Genomic DNA, 15,160 nt, shown 5'->3' with positions numbered 1-15,160 from the left:
CCCACGGACTGGAGTCTCTCTGCTCTCTCTCCCCCCTCGGCCCCTCCTTCTCCAGACCGGAGACCGGAGCTTGTCAGATTTACATTTATAACCCTGCCGAGTGCCGTGCATTCACAGTGCACACTTAGGAATGTCAGAGTGGTAATGTTTGAAAAGTAAGCTTTTTTTTACATAGAAAAGCATAATAATACAATGTTTTATTTCAGTAACAGATTTGTAACATAAACTGCAAGCTCTGTCTGCATAATATTGAGTGCTGCTGCTGTGCTTTTTTATGCATACATTATAGGGAGATACAGTATGAAAAGCGTGTCATGTGACTCCTGTGCTGGTAAAATATGGCGGCATACATAGATGCATCAAGCCCTGGATATGTATACTATTAGAAACTATTTTCTTGAAATGTTTTGTGTAAGCTGAAGCTACAGCATAAAGAACTGTACTCGGTTTTTTATTATTATTCAGTAGAAGTTAGTTTAAATGATTTTTTGCTGTCAAGTGTTTAATATCCCTTTAATGTTGGCCTGCAGTTTTAAAAAAAACATTTAATGGTAGTTATTGTATTTGGCACGTTTCCATTTTCAGTCCCTATATTTGTTCGTGAAACACTAGGATTTATCAGTGGAACAAATAAAAAAGACTTTCAGTCATGAAGTATAAAATGCTTCATGCTGAAAGTTCCTTTATTTGTCTGAAGTATTCCCCGCACTGAGCTCCTCAGGCAGCCCACGGCAGAACGCTATTTTTCGGTGAGGTGACATTTTCACCTCTTGGCCAATAGCTGTGCGGGCCAGCTGTCATTATGCTGGATAGTTAGCATGCTATTGGCTAAAATCACTTCGGTGATAAAATAGCGTTCTGCCATGGTCTGCCTGAGGCGCTCAGCGTGGGTAACACTGCATACAAATAAAGGCACTCTCAGCATGAAGTTATTTTCTTCTGTTATGTGTGATCAGTCCACGGGTCATCATTACTTCTGGGATATTATCTGCTCCCCTACAGGAAGTGCAAGAGGATTCACCCAGCAGAGTTGCTATATAGCTCCTCCCCTCTACGTCACCTCCAGTCATTCTCTTGCACCCAAAGACTAGATAGGAGGTGTGAGAGGACTATGGTGATTATACTTAGTTTTTAGAACTTCAATCAAAAGTTTGTTATTTTACAATAGCACCGGAGCGTGTTATTACCTCTCTGGCAGAGTTTGAAGAAGAATCTACCAGAGTTTTTCTTATGATTTTAACCGGAGTAGTTAAGATCATATTGCTGTTTCTCGGCCATCTGAGGGAGGTAAAAACTTCAGATCAGGGGACAGCGGGCAGTTGAATCTGCATTGAGGTATGTAGCAGTTTTTATTTTCTGAATGGAATTGATGAAAAAATCCTGCCATACCGTTATAATGAACATGTATGTATGCTTTACACTTTAGTATTCTGGGGATGTTATTACACCGGAATTACTCTGTAAAAGTACATTAAACCTTTTATCAGGTATTTTTCATGTTAAACGTTTTTGCTGGAATGTAGAATCGTTTGCATTAATGAGGTACTGAGTGAATAATTATTTGGGCATTATTTTTCCACTTGGCAGTTTGCTTGTGTTAATTATGACAGTTTCGTTTCTCTCTCACTGCTGTGTGTGAGAGGGAGGGGCCGTTTTTTGGCGCTCTTTGCTACGCATCAAAAATTTCCAGTCAGTTTTTCTGCATGATCCGGTTCGTCTCTAACAGAACTCAGGGGTCTTCAAACTTCTTTGAAGGGAGGTAGATTCTCTCAGCAGAGCTGTGAGACTTATATAGTGACTGTGATTTAAAACGTTGCTCTGTAATTTTTATGTTTAAAATTTAATTAGTGCTATTTTACTAATGGGAACAAACCTTTGCTAAAAAGTTGTGTTGTTTGTTAAGAGTGATGCTATAACTGTTTTTCAGTTCATTATTTCAACTGTCATTTAATCGTTTCGTGCTTCTTGAGGCACAGTACGTTTTTATTAAATAAAATTGTAACCGAGTTGCATGTTTATTGCTAGTGTGTTAAACATGTCTGATTCAGAGGAAGATACCTGTGTCATTTGTTCCAATGCCAAGGTGGAGCCCAATAGAAATTTATGTACTAACTGTATTGATGCTACTTTAAATAAAAGCCAATCTGTACAAATTGAACAAATTTCACCAAACAGCGAGGGGAGAGTTATGCCGACTAACTCGCCTCACGTGTCAGTACCTGCATCTCCCGCCCGGGAGGTGCGTGATATTATGGCGCCTAGTACATCTGGGCAGCCATTACAGATAACATTACAAGATATGGCTACTGTTATGACTGAAGTTTTGGCTAAATTACCAGAACTAAGAGGCAAGCGTGATCACTCTGGGGTGAGAACAGAGTGCGCTGATAATTCTAGGGCCATGTCTGATACTGCGTCACAGCTTGCAGAGCATGAGGACGGAGAGCTTCATTCTGTAGGTGACGGTTCTGATCCAAACAGATTGGATTCAGATATTTCAAATTTTAAATTTAAATTGGAAAACCTCCGTGTATTACTAGGGGAGGTCTTAGCAGCTCTCAACGATTGTAACACTGTTGCAATACCAGAGAAAATGTGTAGGTTGGATAAATACTTTGCGGTACCGGCGAGTACTGACGTTTTTCCTATACCTAAGAGATTAACTGAAATTGTTACTAAGGAGTGGGATAGACCCGGTGTGCCGTTCTCACCCCCTCCAATATTTAGAAAGATGTTTCCAATAGACGCCACCACACGGGACTTATGGCAAACGGTCCCCAAGGTGGAGGGAGCAGTTTCTACTTTAGCTAAGCGTACCACTATCCCGGTGGAGGATAGCTGTGCTTTTTCAGATCCTATGGATAAAAAATTAGAGGGTTACCTTAAGAAAATGTTTGTTCAACAAGGTTTTATATTACAACCCCTTGCATGCATCGCGCCGATCACGGCTGCGGCAGCATTTTGGATTGAGTCTCTGGAAGAGAACCTTAGTTCAGCTACGCTGGACGACATTACGGACAGGCTTAGAGTCCTTAAACTAGCTAATTCATTCATTTCGGAGGCCGTAGTACATTTAACCAAACTTACGGCTAAGAATTCAGGATTCGCCATTCAGGCACGTAGGGCGCTGTGGCTAAAATCCTGGTCGGCTGATGTAACTTCTAAGTCCAAATTACTTAATATACCTTTCAAGGGGCAAACTTTATTTGGGCCCGGTTTGAAAGAAATTATTGCTGACATTACAGGAGGTAAGGGCCACGCTCTACCTCAAGACAAAGCCAAAGCTAAGGCTAGACAGTCTAATTTTCGTCCCTTTCGGAATTTCAAAGCAGGAGCAGCGCCAACTTCCACTGCACCAAAACAGGGAGGAGCTGTTGCTCGTTACAGACAAGGCTGGAAGCCTAACCAGTCCTGGAACAAGGGCAAGCAGGCCAGTAAACCTGCTGCTGCCCCAAAGACAGCATGAACCGAGGGCCCCCGATCCGGGACCGGATCTAGTGGGGGGCAGACTCTCTCTCTTCGCCCAGGCTTGGGCAAGAGATGTCCAGGATCCCTGGGCGCTAGAGATCATATCTCAGGGATACCTTCTAGACTTCAAATTCTCTCCCCCAAGAGGGAGATTTCATCTGTCAAGGTTGTCAACAAACCAAATAAAGAAGGACGCGTTTCTACGCTGTGTACAAGATCTGTTATTAATGGGAGTGATCCATCCGGTTCCGCGGTCGGAACAAGGACAAGGGTTTTACTCAAACCTGTTTGTGGTTCCCAAAAAAGAGGGAACTTTCAGGCCAATCTTGGATTTAAAGATCCTAAACAAATTCCTAAGAGTTCCATCGTTCAAAATGGAAACTATTCGGACAATCTTACCCATGATCCAAGAGGGTCAGTACATGACCACAGTGGATTTAAAGGATGCTTACCTTCACATACCGATTCACAAAGATCATTACCGGTATCTAAGGTTTGCCTTCTTAAACAGGCATTACCAGTTTGTAGCCCTTCCATTCGGATTGGCTACGGCTCCAAGAATCTTTACAAAGGTTCTGGGTGCCCTTCTGGCGGTACTAAGACCGCGAGGAATTTCGGTAGCTCCGTACCTAGACGACATTCTGATACAAGCTTCAAGCTTTCAAACTGCCAAGTCTCATACAGAGTTAGTTCTGGCATTTCTAAGGTCGCATGGATGGAAAGTGAACGAAAAGAAGAGTTCTCTCTTTCCTCTCACAAGAGTTCCATTCTTGGGGACTCTTATAGATTCTGTAGAAATGAAGATTTATCTGACAGAAGACAGATTAACAAAGCTTCTAAATGCATGCCGTGTCCTTCATTCCATTCAACTCCCGTCAGTAGCTCAATGCATGGAGGTGATCGGCTTAATGGTAGCAGCAATGGACATAGTTCCCTTTGCACGCCTACATCTCAGACCGCTGCAATTGTGCATGCTGAGTCAGTGGAATGGGGATTACTCAGATTTGTCCCCCACTCTGAATCTGGATCAAGAGACCAGAAACTCTCTTCTATGGTGGCTTTCTCGGCCACATCTGTCCAGGGGGATGCCGTTCAGCAGGCCGGACTGGACAATTGTAACAACAGACGCCAGCCTTCTAGGTTGGGGCGCTGTCTGGAATTCTCTGAAGGCTCAGGGACAATGGAGTCAGGAGGAAAGTCTCCTGCCAATAAACATTCTGGAATTGAGAGCAGTTCTCAATGCCCTTCTGGCTTGGCCCCAGTTAAAGACTCGGGGGTTCATCAGGTTTCAGTCGGACAACATCACGACTGTAGCTTACATCAACCATCAAGGAGGGACAAGAAGCTCCCTAGCAATGATAGAAGTATCAAAGATAATTCGCTGGGCAGAGTCTCACTCTTGCCACCTGTCAGCAATCCACATCCCGGGAGTGGAGAACTGGGAGGCGGATTTCTTGAGTCGCCAGACTCTTCATCCGGGGGAGTGGGAACTTCATCCGGAGGTCTTTGCCCAAATACTTCGACGTTGGGGCAAACCAGAGATAGATCTCATGGCGTCTCGCCAGAACGCCAAACTTCCTCGCTACGGATCCAGATCCAGGGATCCGGGAGCGGTTCTGATAGATGCTTTGACAGCACCTTGGAACTTCAGGATGGCTTATGTGTTTCCACCCTTCCCACTGCTTCCTCGATTGATTGCCAAAATCAAACAGGAGAGAGCATCAGTGATTCTAATAGCGCCTGCATGGCCGCGCAGGACTTGGTATGCAGATCTAGTGGACATGTCATCCTGTCCGCCTTGGTCTCTACCTCTAAGACAGGACCTTCTGATTCAGGGTCCATTCAAACATCAAAGTCTAACTTCTCTGAAGCTGACTGCTTGGAAATTGAACGCTTGATTTTATCAAAACGTGGTTTTTCTGAGTCGGTTATTGATACCCTGATACAGGCTAGGAAGCCTGTTACCAGAAAGATTTACCATAAAATATGGCGTAAATACCTATACTGGTGTGAATCCAAAGATTACTCCTGGAGTAAGGTTAGGATTCCTAGGATATTGTCTTTTCTACAAGAAGGTTTAGAAAAGGGTTTATCGGCTAGCTCATTAAAGGGACAGATCTCAGCTCTGTCCATCTTGTTACACAGGCGTCTGTCAGAAAATTCAGACATCCAGGCCTTTTGTCAGGCTTTAGCTAGAATCAAGCCTGTGTTTAAAACTGTTGCTCCGCCATGGAGTTTAAACTTAGTTCTTAACGTTTTACAGGGTGTTCCGTTTGAACCCCTTCATTCCATTGATATTAAATTGTTATCTTGGAAAGTTCTATTTTTAATGGCTATTTCCTCGGCTCGAAGAGTCTCTGAGTTATCAGCCCTACATTGTGATTCTCCTTATCTGATCTTTCACTCAGACAAGGTAGTTCTGCGTACTAAACCTGGGTTCTTACCTAAGGTAGTCACTAACAGGAATATCAATCAAGAGATTGTTGTTCCATCCTTGTGTCCAAATCCTTCTTCAAAGAAGGAACGTCTTCTACACAATCTGGATGTAGTCCGTGCCCTCAAGTTCTACTTGCAGGCAACTAAAGATTTTCGCCAAACTTCTTCCCTGTTTGTCGTTTATTCTGGACAGAGGAGAGGTCAAAAAGCTTCTGCTACCTCTCTCTCTTTTTGGCTTCGTAGCATAATACGTTTAGCCTATGAGACTGCTGGACAGCAGCCTCCTGAAAGAATTACAGCTCATTCCACTAGAGCTGTGGCTTCCACTTGGGCCTTTAAGAATGAGGCCTCTGTTGAACAGATTTGCAAGGCTGCAACTTGGTCTTCGCTTCATACTTTTTCCAAATTTTACAAATTTGACACTTTTGCTTCTTCGGAGGCTATTTTTGGAAGAAAGGTTCTTCAGGCAGTGGTTCCTTCTGTATAATGAGCCTGCCTATCCCTCCCGTCATCCGTGTACTTTTGCTTTGGTATTGGTATCCCAGAAGTAATGATGACCCGTGGACTGATCACACATAACAGAAGAAAACATAATTTATGCTTACCTGATAAATTCCTTTCTTCTGTTGTGTGATCAGTCCACGGCCCGCCCTGTTTTTTAAGGCAGGTACATATTTTTTAAATTATAATTCAGTCACCACTACACCCTTGGTTTCTCCTTTCTCGTTGGTCTTTGGTCGAATGACTGGAGGTGACGTAGAGGGGAGGAGCTATATAGCAACTCTGCTGGGTGAATCCTCTTGCACTTCCTGTAGGGGAGCAGATAATATCCCAGAAGTAATGATGACCCGTGGACTGATCACACAACAGAAGAAAGGAATTTATCAGGTAAGCATAAATTATGTTTTTTCCACTGGTAAATCCTAGAATTTCACAAACACTGAGATTTACTATCACTTTAAAGGACCAGTCAATACAGTAGATTTGCATAATCAACACATGCATGATAAGAAGACAATGCAATAGCACTTAGTCTGAACTTCAAATGAGTAGTAGATTTTTTTTTAAATAAATTGCAGTTATGTCTATTTCCACTCCCCCTGTATCATGTGACAGCCATCAGCCAATCACAAATGCATATACATATATGCTGTGAACTCTTGCACATGCTCAGTAGGATCTGGTGTAAATATTAAGACATTTTGATAATGGAAGTAAATTGGAAAGTTGTTTAAAATTGCATGCTCTATCTGAGTCATGAAGTTTAATTTTGACTTGAGTGTCCCTTTAAGCAAAAGGAAACAGCATTGAGTGCTGAACAATTCCCATCAGAGATGGAACTACAGTAACTAAACATATAGAAACTGACTTAATAGTTTTGAAACCTTTTACACTTTCAAGTTCCATACTGCTCTCCCATAGACTCTTAGCAGAGTGTGCCCCTACTTGCCTGGCTTTGAGACTCAGAATCTGATTGGCTCTACTGCCCACGGCAAGTAAATTAGGAGGAAAAACGGCTAAATAGCAAGTGGTGGCTGTCACCAAAGGTAAAAAAGGACTAAACTGGTGTAAGTCTATCATGCAGCTTTTTACTACTTATTTAAAGATATTTTTGCACTTTAATCGTAGTTCTTTACAGAAAGCGTGATTGATTTATGGAATAAACTTCCTCAAGAGGTAGTAGCAACAAACACTGTGGGGGACCTTAAAAATGCATGGGACAAGCATAAGGCTATCCTACGAACTAGATAAGTTTATTCTGTTAGGTAAGGTTGGGCAGACTTGCTGGGCCTATGGCTCTTATCTGCCGTCAATATCTATGTTTCTATGTAGTAGTATGTATTTAGCGCTACAGGATTTGGCAGCACTCTACAAATAAACTGTAATAATTTTAAACCAGTTAAAACTCATCATAATCAATAAAAGTTTTGTCTTTGATATTAGATTATAAGATTACACATTTACATTGCTTGCAGTTGATCTGTGTATATCTCCAGTGTATTTTGTAAAAGGAAATTTCTGTTGAATTAGAAATATATTTCACCATTTAATCTAATGCAGAAGTAGGCTGGTAATTCACAGGCTCCTGTATTAAGAAGATTGGCAGTTCTACCAATGACATGGTTCATAGTACACTAATATGAAACCTGAGTATAAAAATCACTGCTTTTACTGGAAGTAACTTTATTAACTTTTCCCTAGAGTTTATTTATCAGGCATAACTTACTTTAATGTCATAGGGGTAAAAATAATGTAACCTAGTTTGGTGTATTATTTTCTTGATCTAAGAAAAGACGTCTAAGATTAAAAGCTCCCTTTTCTACAGTGCCACAGCATGAAGACTAACACAGTGAGCAATTACCTAGAAGTATATTTTTTTCCTTCCTAAGAAAGAGAGAGTCCACAGCTTCATTCCTTACTATTGGGAAATTCAACACCTGGCCACCAGGAGGAGGCAAAGACACCCCAGCCAAAGGCTTAAATATCCCTCTCACTTCCTCATTACCCCAGTTATTCTTTGCCTTTCATCACGTTAGGAGGTGGCAGAGAAGTGGCAGAAGATTCGGAGGGTCCAGAAAAAGGGTATCTACCCTTCGAGATAGGACTGGATTTCTAAGTAGTCATGTCAACCTCTCGGTGAGAGTATTGATGAAAGTTAGAGTCTGGAGATGCAGGGAAAGTTTTTCTGCAAAACCATCCAGACTACTGCTAACAGCTCCTAAGCAATCAGTGTTGACGAGTTTCACTGCCTGCTTTCTCTCACTCAAGTCCATGTCAGGAGTGCTGCTATAAGACTGTCACACTTGTGAGGCTGTGTTCTATTCCACAGCATGGATCCTGGAGGTAAGATTGTTTAAATGTTTACACATAAAAAGCTATAACAGGGTAACAGAGTGGCTCCTTTATACCTTGATAGGATCCAGAGTTAATATCCTCTGAAGGGGGTTTATTGAACAGTTGTGGTTAATTAATCAGTGTATTAATTATTTACATGCTGCTTTGTATGATTTTTTTTCCTGGGCTGATAGACTGTGTGTTTTTGGCTGGAACAAACAGGTTTCACTTTTAAGTTTCACTTTAGATTTTTAAAGTGTTGCACAGCTCCTATTACTTGCTGTACTTGTAAAAGCAGGGGAAGTACTGTCTTGCACTCCATGTGACCGTGTGTGGTATATGTTAATTTCCTCCATTCCAGCTGAGACTTGAACCTGAGGAGAGTGTTTCCTCTGTTAACTGTCTGGGTCTAGGTGGTGGTGAGTTCCCCAGCCATTGGGAGTATAAAGGTGCAGTTTTCTATAATAAAAAATGTTTTTATTTGTGTCCTCCTGTGGGTATAACCTGAGCTATGGAGGACTCTGTTAGAAGGTACTCCTTCTTTACTAAATCATACCTGTTTATATTGTGAGGAGACCGTGGTTTTCCTGCCCACTCATTTATGTTCCACATGCCTTAACACAGTTATAAAGTCTAAGAAGGGAGACAAGCCTGCTTAGGCTCTTAGTCCCTCTGAGCCGTCTACCTCTCAGGAGTCTACCTCTCAGGACTCGGCGTCCCGTGAGATTACTACCTTTGCTACATTATCAACTCCACATGCAGTTCCCCGTAGCATATCTAATCCTCCATCTGGAGGGGGCCTTCTTCCTGCGGACTTTGCCGCACAGTTACAAACGGCAGTGTCTGCGGTCCTCAGTGCATTACCTCTCTAACAAACCCAAGAGAAAGGTTAAACATAGCTCTCCTGACCTGGAGTCATCTAAAGATTTATCGGATTTAGCTATTATGTCCCAGTTATCCAATGATGAGTTAACCTTTGTAGCTTCAGAGGGTGAACTTTCTGGGTCAGAGTCCTTAGCGTCTAAGCCTCCTGCTGCGGAGGAACTGTCCTTTAGATTTAAAAATGAGCACTTGCGTTGTTTTTTTAATGGAGGTTCTGTCTACGTTAGAGGTTCCAGAGGCCGCGCTGCCTGAAGAACTTAAGATACCTAAGTTAGACAGAGTTCACGAAGACAGGAAAGTTCCTTTGACTTTTCCTGTGTCGTTTAAGATGGCGAACATTATTAAGAACGAATGGGAAAGAATTGGTTCTTCCTTTTTCCCCTAGTTTACTTTTAAAAAGTTGGTCCCGGACTCTCAACTGGATTTGTGGGGCTCCATTCTTAAGGTGGATGGTGCTATCTCAACGCTTGCTAAACGTACTACTATACGTCTTGAGGATCGTTCTTCATTCAGAGAGCCGATGGATAAGAAAATGGAAGCCTTTCTGAGAAAGATTTTTCAACATACAGGATTTGTGTTTTAACCAGCGGCTGCAGTTGCCGGAACGGCTACCTACTGTTGAGACTCTCTTTGTCGGAACTCATTGAGGTGGAGTCTCCCCTCGAGGATATTCAAGACAGAATTAAAGCTCTGAGAATTGTTAATTCTTTTATCTGTGATGTGTACATGCAAATTATTTGCCTAAATGCAAAGTCCTCTTGCTTTGCGGTCCTAGCCCGCCGGGTGCTCTGATTGAAGTCTTGGTCTGCGGATATGACTTCAAGGGAAAGACTTTATTTGGTCCATGCCTGGACTCCATTATTTCTATGGTTACCGGAGGCAAGGGTGCTTTCCTACCGCAAGATAAGAACAACAAGTGTAAGGGACGACAATCTTTTAATTTTCGTTCTGACAAATCCCACTGACAACAATCCTCCTCCAAGACCCAGCAACCCAAGAGTACTTGGAAGCCGGCTCAGTCCTGGAATAAATCCAAGCAGAATAAGAAGCCCGCCGAAAACAAATCGTCAAGAAGGGGCGGCCCCCGATCTTTTCAGACACCTGGTTCAAGGACGTACAGGATCCGTGAATACTGGAGGTGGTATCTCAGGGATACAAGATAGGCTTCAAATCTCATCTGCCAAGGGGCAAATTTCTTCTCTCAACTCTGTCTACTAGACGAGAAAAGAGGGATGCCTTTCTAGGGTGCGTTTGGGATCTATCCTTCTTAGGAGTTGTTGTCCTGGTGCCTATCGAAGAAAGAGGTTTGGGGTTTTATTCAAACCTTTTTGTGGTCCCAATGGAGGAGGTGGTGCTTAAACAAATTTTTCAGTGTCTCTTCCTTCAAGATGGAGACAATAAGGTCCATCCTTCCTTTAATTCAGGAAGGCCAGTTTATGACCACTATAGATCTGAAGGACGCTTACCTTCATGTTCCAATCCACAGGCAACACTTTCAGTTCCTGAGGTTTGCATTCCTGGACCAGCACTTCCAGTTGATTGCCCTACTGTTTGGCCTAGCTACTGCTTCCAAAATCTTTACAAAGGTTCTGGGGGCTCTTCTAGCTGTTGCCAGAACTTAGGGCATTGCGGTAGCCCCATACTTGGACAATATTCTGGTGTAAGCACCATCCTTTCGTCTTGCAGAAGAATTATTGGAGTCCCTTCTCAGTCTTCTTCGATCACATGGATGAAAAATAAACTTAGAGAAGAGTTCTCTTATCCCAAGTACCAGGGTGGAATTCCTGTGTACTATAATAGACTACATATCCATGAGGATATTTCTAACAGACCAAAGACGTTGCAAGCTAATTTCGGCATGTCTTGCCCTCCGGACCTCCTTGAGTCCCTCTGTGGCTCAGTGTATGGAGGTGATTAGTCTCATTGTGTCCTGCATGGACATCATTCCTTTTGCCACGTTCCGTCTCAGACCTTTACAACTGTGCATGCTGAGGCAGTGGAATGGGGATCATTCAGATCTTACTCAACAGATTGTATTAGACATCCAGTCGAGAGAATCGCTCTCTTGGTAGCTCTGTCCAGATCATCTGTCCCGAGGGACATGCTTCTTAAGACCATTCTGTGAGATTGTGACTACGGACGCAAGCCTATACAGATGGGGAGCTGTTTGGGGTGACAGGAAGGCACAGGGGTTGTGGACTCAGGAGGAGTCCTCCCTCCCGATCAATATTTTGGAACTACGGGTATTCTTCAAGGCCTTGAAGGCTTGGCCACTTCTGGGTTCGTCCCAGTTTATCAGATTCCAATCAGACAATGTAACCTCGGTGGCTTACATAAACCATCAGGAGGGAACGATAAGTTCCTTGTCGATGAAGGAAGTATTTCAGATTCTGGAGTGAGCGGAGGCCCACAGCGGTTCGCTGTCAGTGATCCACATTCCGGGTGTGGACAACTGGGAGGCGGATTTTCTCAGCAGGCAAAACTTCCATCCAGGGGAATGGTCTCTCCATCCCGAGGTGTTTGCAGAGATATGCAGCAAGTGGAGGACATCGGAGATAGATCTCATGGTGTCCCGTCTCAATACCAAGCTACCCAGGTACAGGTCAAGGGATCCCCAAGCGGATCTAATAGATGCACTAGCAGTGCCCTGGAACTTCAAACTCCTATATCTTTTCCCTCCATTACCGCTTCTTCCTCGAGTAGTGGCCCGCATTTAAGCAGGAATGGGTATCAGTAATCCTGATTGCTCCATCGTAACCGTGAAGGACGTGGTTTGCGGATCTAGTGGGGATTCCCTCACTTCCTCTGTGGAAGTTACCTTGTTGCAGAGACCTGCTGATACAAGGTCCATTTGTTCATCAAAATCTAGATTCTCTGAGGCTGACTGCATGGTGATTGAATGCTTAGTCTTAGCCAAAAGAGATTTCTCTGAGAGTGTCATTGATACTTATTCAAGCTCGTAAACCAGTTACTCGTCATATCTACCACAAGGTGTGGAGGACCTACTTATTCTGGTGTGAAGAGCGTGTTTTTTCCTGGCACAGAGTTAAGGTTGGGCTGGAGAAGGGCCTTTCTGCTAGTTACCTAAGGGGACAGATTTCGGCCCTGTCGGTTTTATTGCACAAGAGACTGGCTGAGCTTCCAGACGTGCAGTCCTTTGTTAAGGCTTTGATTAGGATCAGCCCTGTGTTTAGATCTGGGTCCTCTCCTTGGAGCCTAAGTCTTGTTCTTCGGGTTTTGCAACAGGTTCCATTTAAGCCACTGCATTCCATTGACTTTAAATTGTTATCTTGGAAGGTTCTTTTTTTTTTTTTATTGACTATAGCCTCTGCGCGTAGAATTTCTGAGATCTCTGCTTTGCAATGTGAGCCCCCTTATCTGATTGTTCATGCAGATAAGGCAGTTTTATGTACTAAATTAGGTTTTCTTCCTAAGGTTGTGTCAGATTGCAACATCAATCAGGAGATTGTAGTTCCATCCTTGTGTCCCAATCCTCCTCCATCGCAGGAACGCTTACTTCACAATTTGGATGTGTTTCGCTCCTTGAAGTTCTATCTTCAGGCTACTAAGGAGTTTAGACAATCTTCCTCTTTGTTGTTTATTTGGAGAAGCGTAAGGGGCATAAGGTTACTTCAACTTCCCTATCTTTTTGGTTAAGAAGTGTCATCCGCTTAGCTTACGAGACAGCGGGACATTGTCCTCCTGAGAGGATAACGGCTCATTCCACTAGAGCAGGGGCTTCCTCTTGAGCCTTTAAGAACGAGGTCTCTATGGATCAGATTTGTCCTCCTTACATACTTTTTTTAAAAATTTTACAAGTTTGATGTTTTTGCTTCGGCTGAAGCAGCTTTAGGGAGAAAAGTTTTTCAGGCTGTGGTGCCCTCAGAATATGGTCTGACTCTTACCTTTTTGTTCCCTCCCGTTTATTCATTCAGTGTCCTCTGGAGCTTGGGTACAGTTTTCCCAACAGTAAGGAATGAAGCTATGGACTCTATCTTAGGAAGGAAAACATAATTTATGCTTACCAGATAAATTCCTTTCCTTCCGGATAGGGAGAGTCCAGGGCCCCTGCCTATTTTTTCTTGTCTATGGGTGGTCCCCTATTTATTTTATTCTTCTGGCACCATATATACTCTGTTTCTCCTACTTTTCCTTGTTCCCTCAGCAGAATGACTGGAGTAATAAGGAAGTGGGAGGGATATTGAAGCCTTTTGGCTGGGGTGTCTCTGCCTCCTCCTGGTGGCCAGGTGTTGTATTTCCCAACAGTAAGGAATGAAGGCGTGGACTTTCCCTATCCGGAAGGAAAGGAATTGATCCGGTAAGCATAAATTATGTTTTCCTCACTGTTTTTGAGGTGTATGCCCCACTAGGTGAGTACAGCATGCCTCTGTTACATAGGGGGAAGAAAGGGGACTCTTTCAGGATCTCTATTCTTTTATAAAACACACAGAGGGGTGCCCTGTTTCCAAGAAGAGGTCTTGTGTCCCTGTCAATGGTAGGTAATCACCTACCTAATTTTATTTCTGCATAGAGATTAGCAGCTCCAAAGAATCCCCTAAAGACATATACTACATACCCAAAACACTCTCCCCACCCAATGAAAGAGGGAATTAATCAGTTTTACCACTGAGGTAACTCTTGCCACTCTTGGTAGCAGCTGATTGCTGTCTACTAAGTGGCTTTTATGTTTCTCTGAGCTCAAAAATAGACCCTGACCCCAATTAGAGCATGAAAGTGATCCATATGACCTTGAGAATAACCCTCTTTCAAATGGAGGATCACATACCTGGGTCGCATATACAATGCATCACCTTATTTAGATATTTGTTTATGAGGGGTATGATAAGTGTTAGCTCTTCTTTCACTCCCCACAATACAGGGCCATGATGCCGATTATTTGAAAGCAGCAGGTAATCGGGCATTGAAGAGTACAGAAAGAGAAATCTCATGTGGACACCTGTTTCACCCTTTTTAGGCTTCATCAGCACATGATACGTTACTACTTGCATATTGAACCTTCTATATAGGACACCCAAACCATTCTTAAAATAAGTGGGGGGAAGAAACACTATAGATCATTGTATTGCAGTTTCACATTTTTCCACAGAAAATCTATTGGGTGTCACAGTGGTGTTTTTTTTTTTGTTTTTGTTTTTTTTTTATTTATTTTTTTTATTCATTTTACCCTTAAAAGCTGTCTAGGTCATCACTGCTCCACTGTAGCTGATGTTTTCAGTGTAAAATATGTAGCTGGGCTATGCAGTATCGGTTGTCTATCTTATAATGTCCAAATTAACCTTTTAAAGGGACATAATACCCATATTCTAAATCACTTGAAAGTGATGCAGCATAACTAAAAAAGCTGATTAAAATATCACATTACCATCTCTATGTAAAAAAGGGAGAAATTTTACCTCAAAATCTCTTCAGCTCACAGTAGTATGTGCTCTGCGAATAGTTATCCTTCAGCTGCATGTTGAAAAATACACAGCCAATTGGCGTCATCAGTGCTGATGTCACACTTTGCTTTATAGTGGTC

General features: G+C 42.8%; 1 protein-coding gene across 1 annotated transcript in view; it reads left to right on the top strand.

Moving 5' to 3' along the window:
* RNF19A (ring finger protein 19A, RBR E3 ubiquitin protein ligase) overlaps window positions 1–15,160 on the top strand; it is a 340,911-nt gene that overhangs the window by 190,618 nt on the left and 135,133 nt on the right.

This window comes from Bombina bombina, chromosome 5 (genome assembly GCF_027579735.1).
Source record: "Bombina bombina isolate aBomBom1 chromosome 5, aBomBom1.pri, whole genome shotgun sequence".
NCBI lineage: Eukaryota > Metazoa > Chordata > Amphibia > Anura > Bombinatoridae > Bombina > Bombina bombina.
The sequence above is the reverse complement of the archived record's forward strand: the minus strand, read 5'-3'. Positions and strand labels throughout refer to the sequence as shown.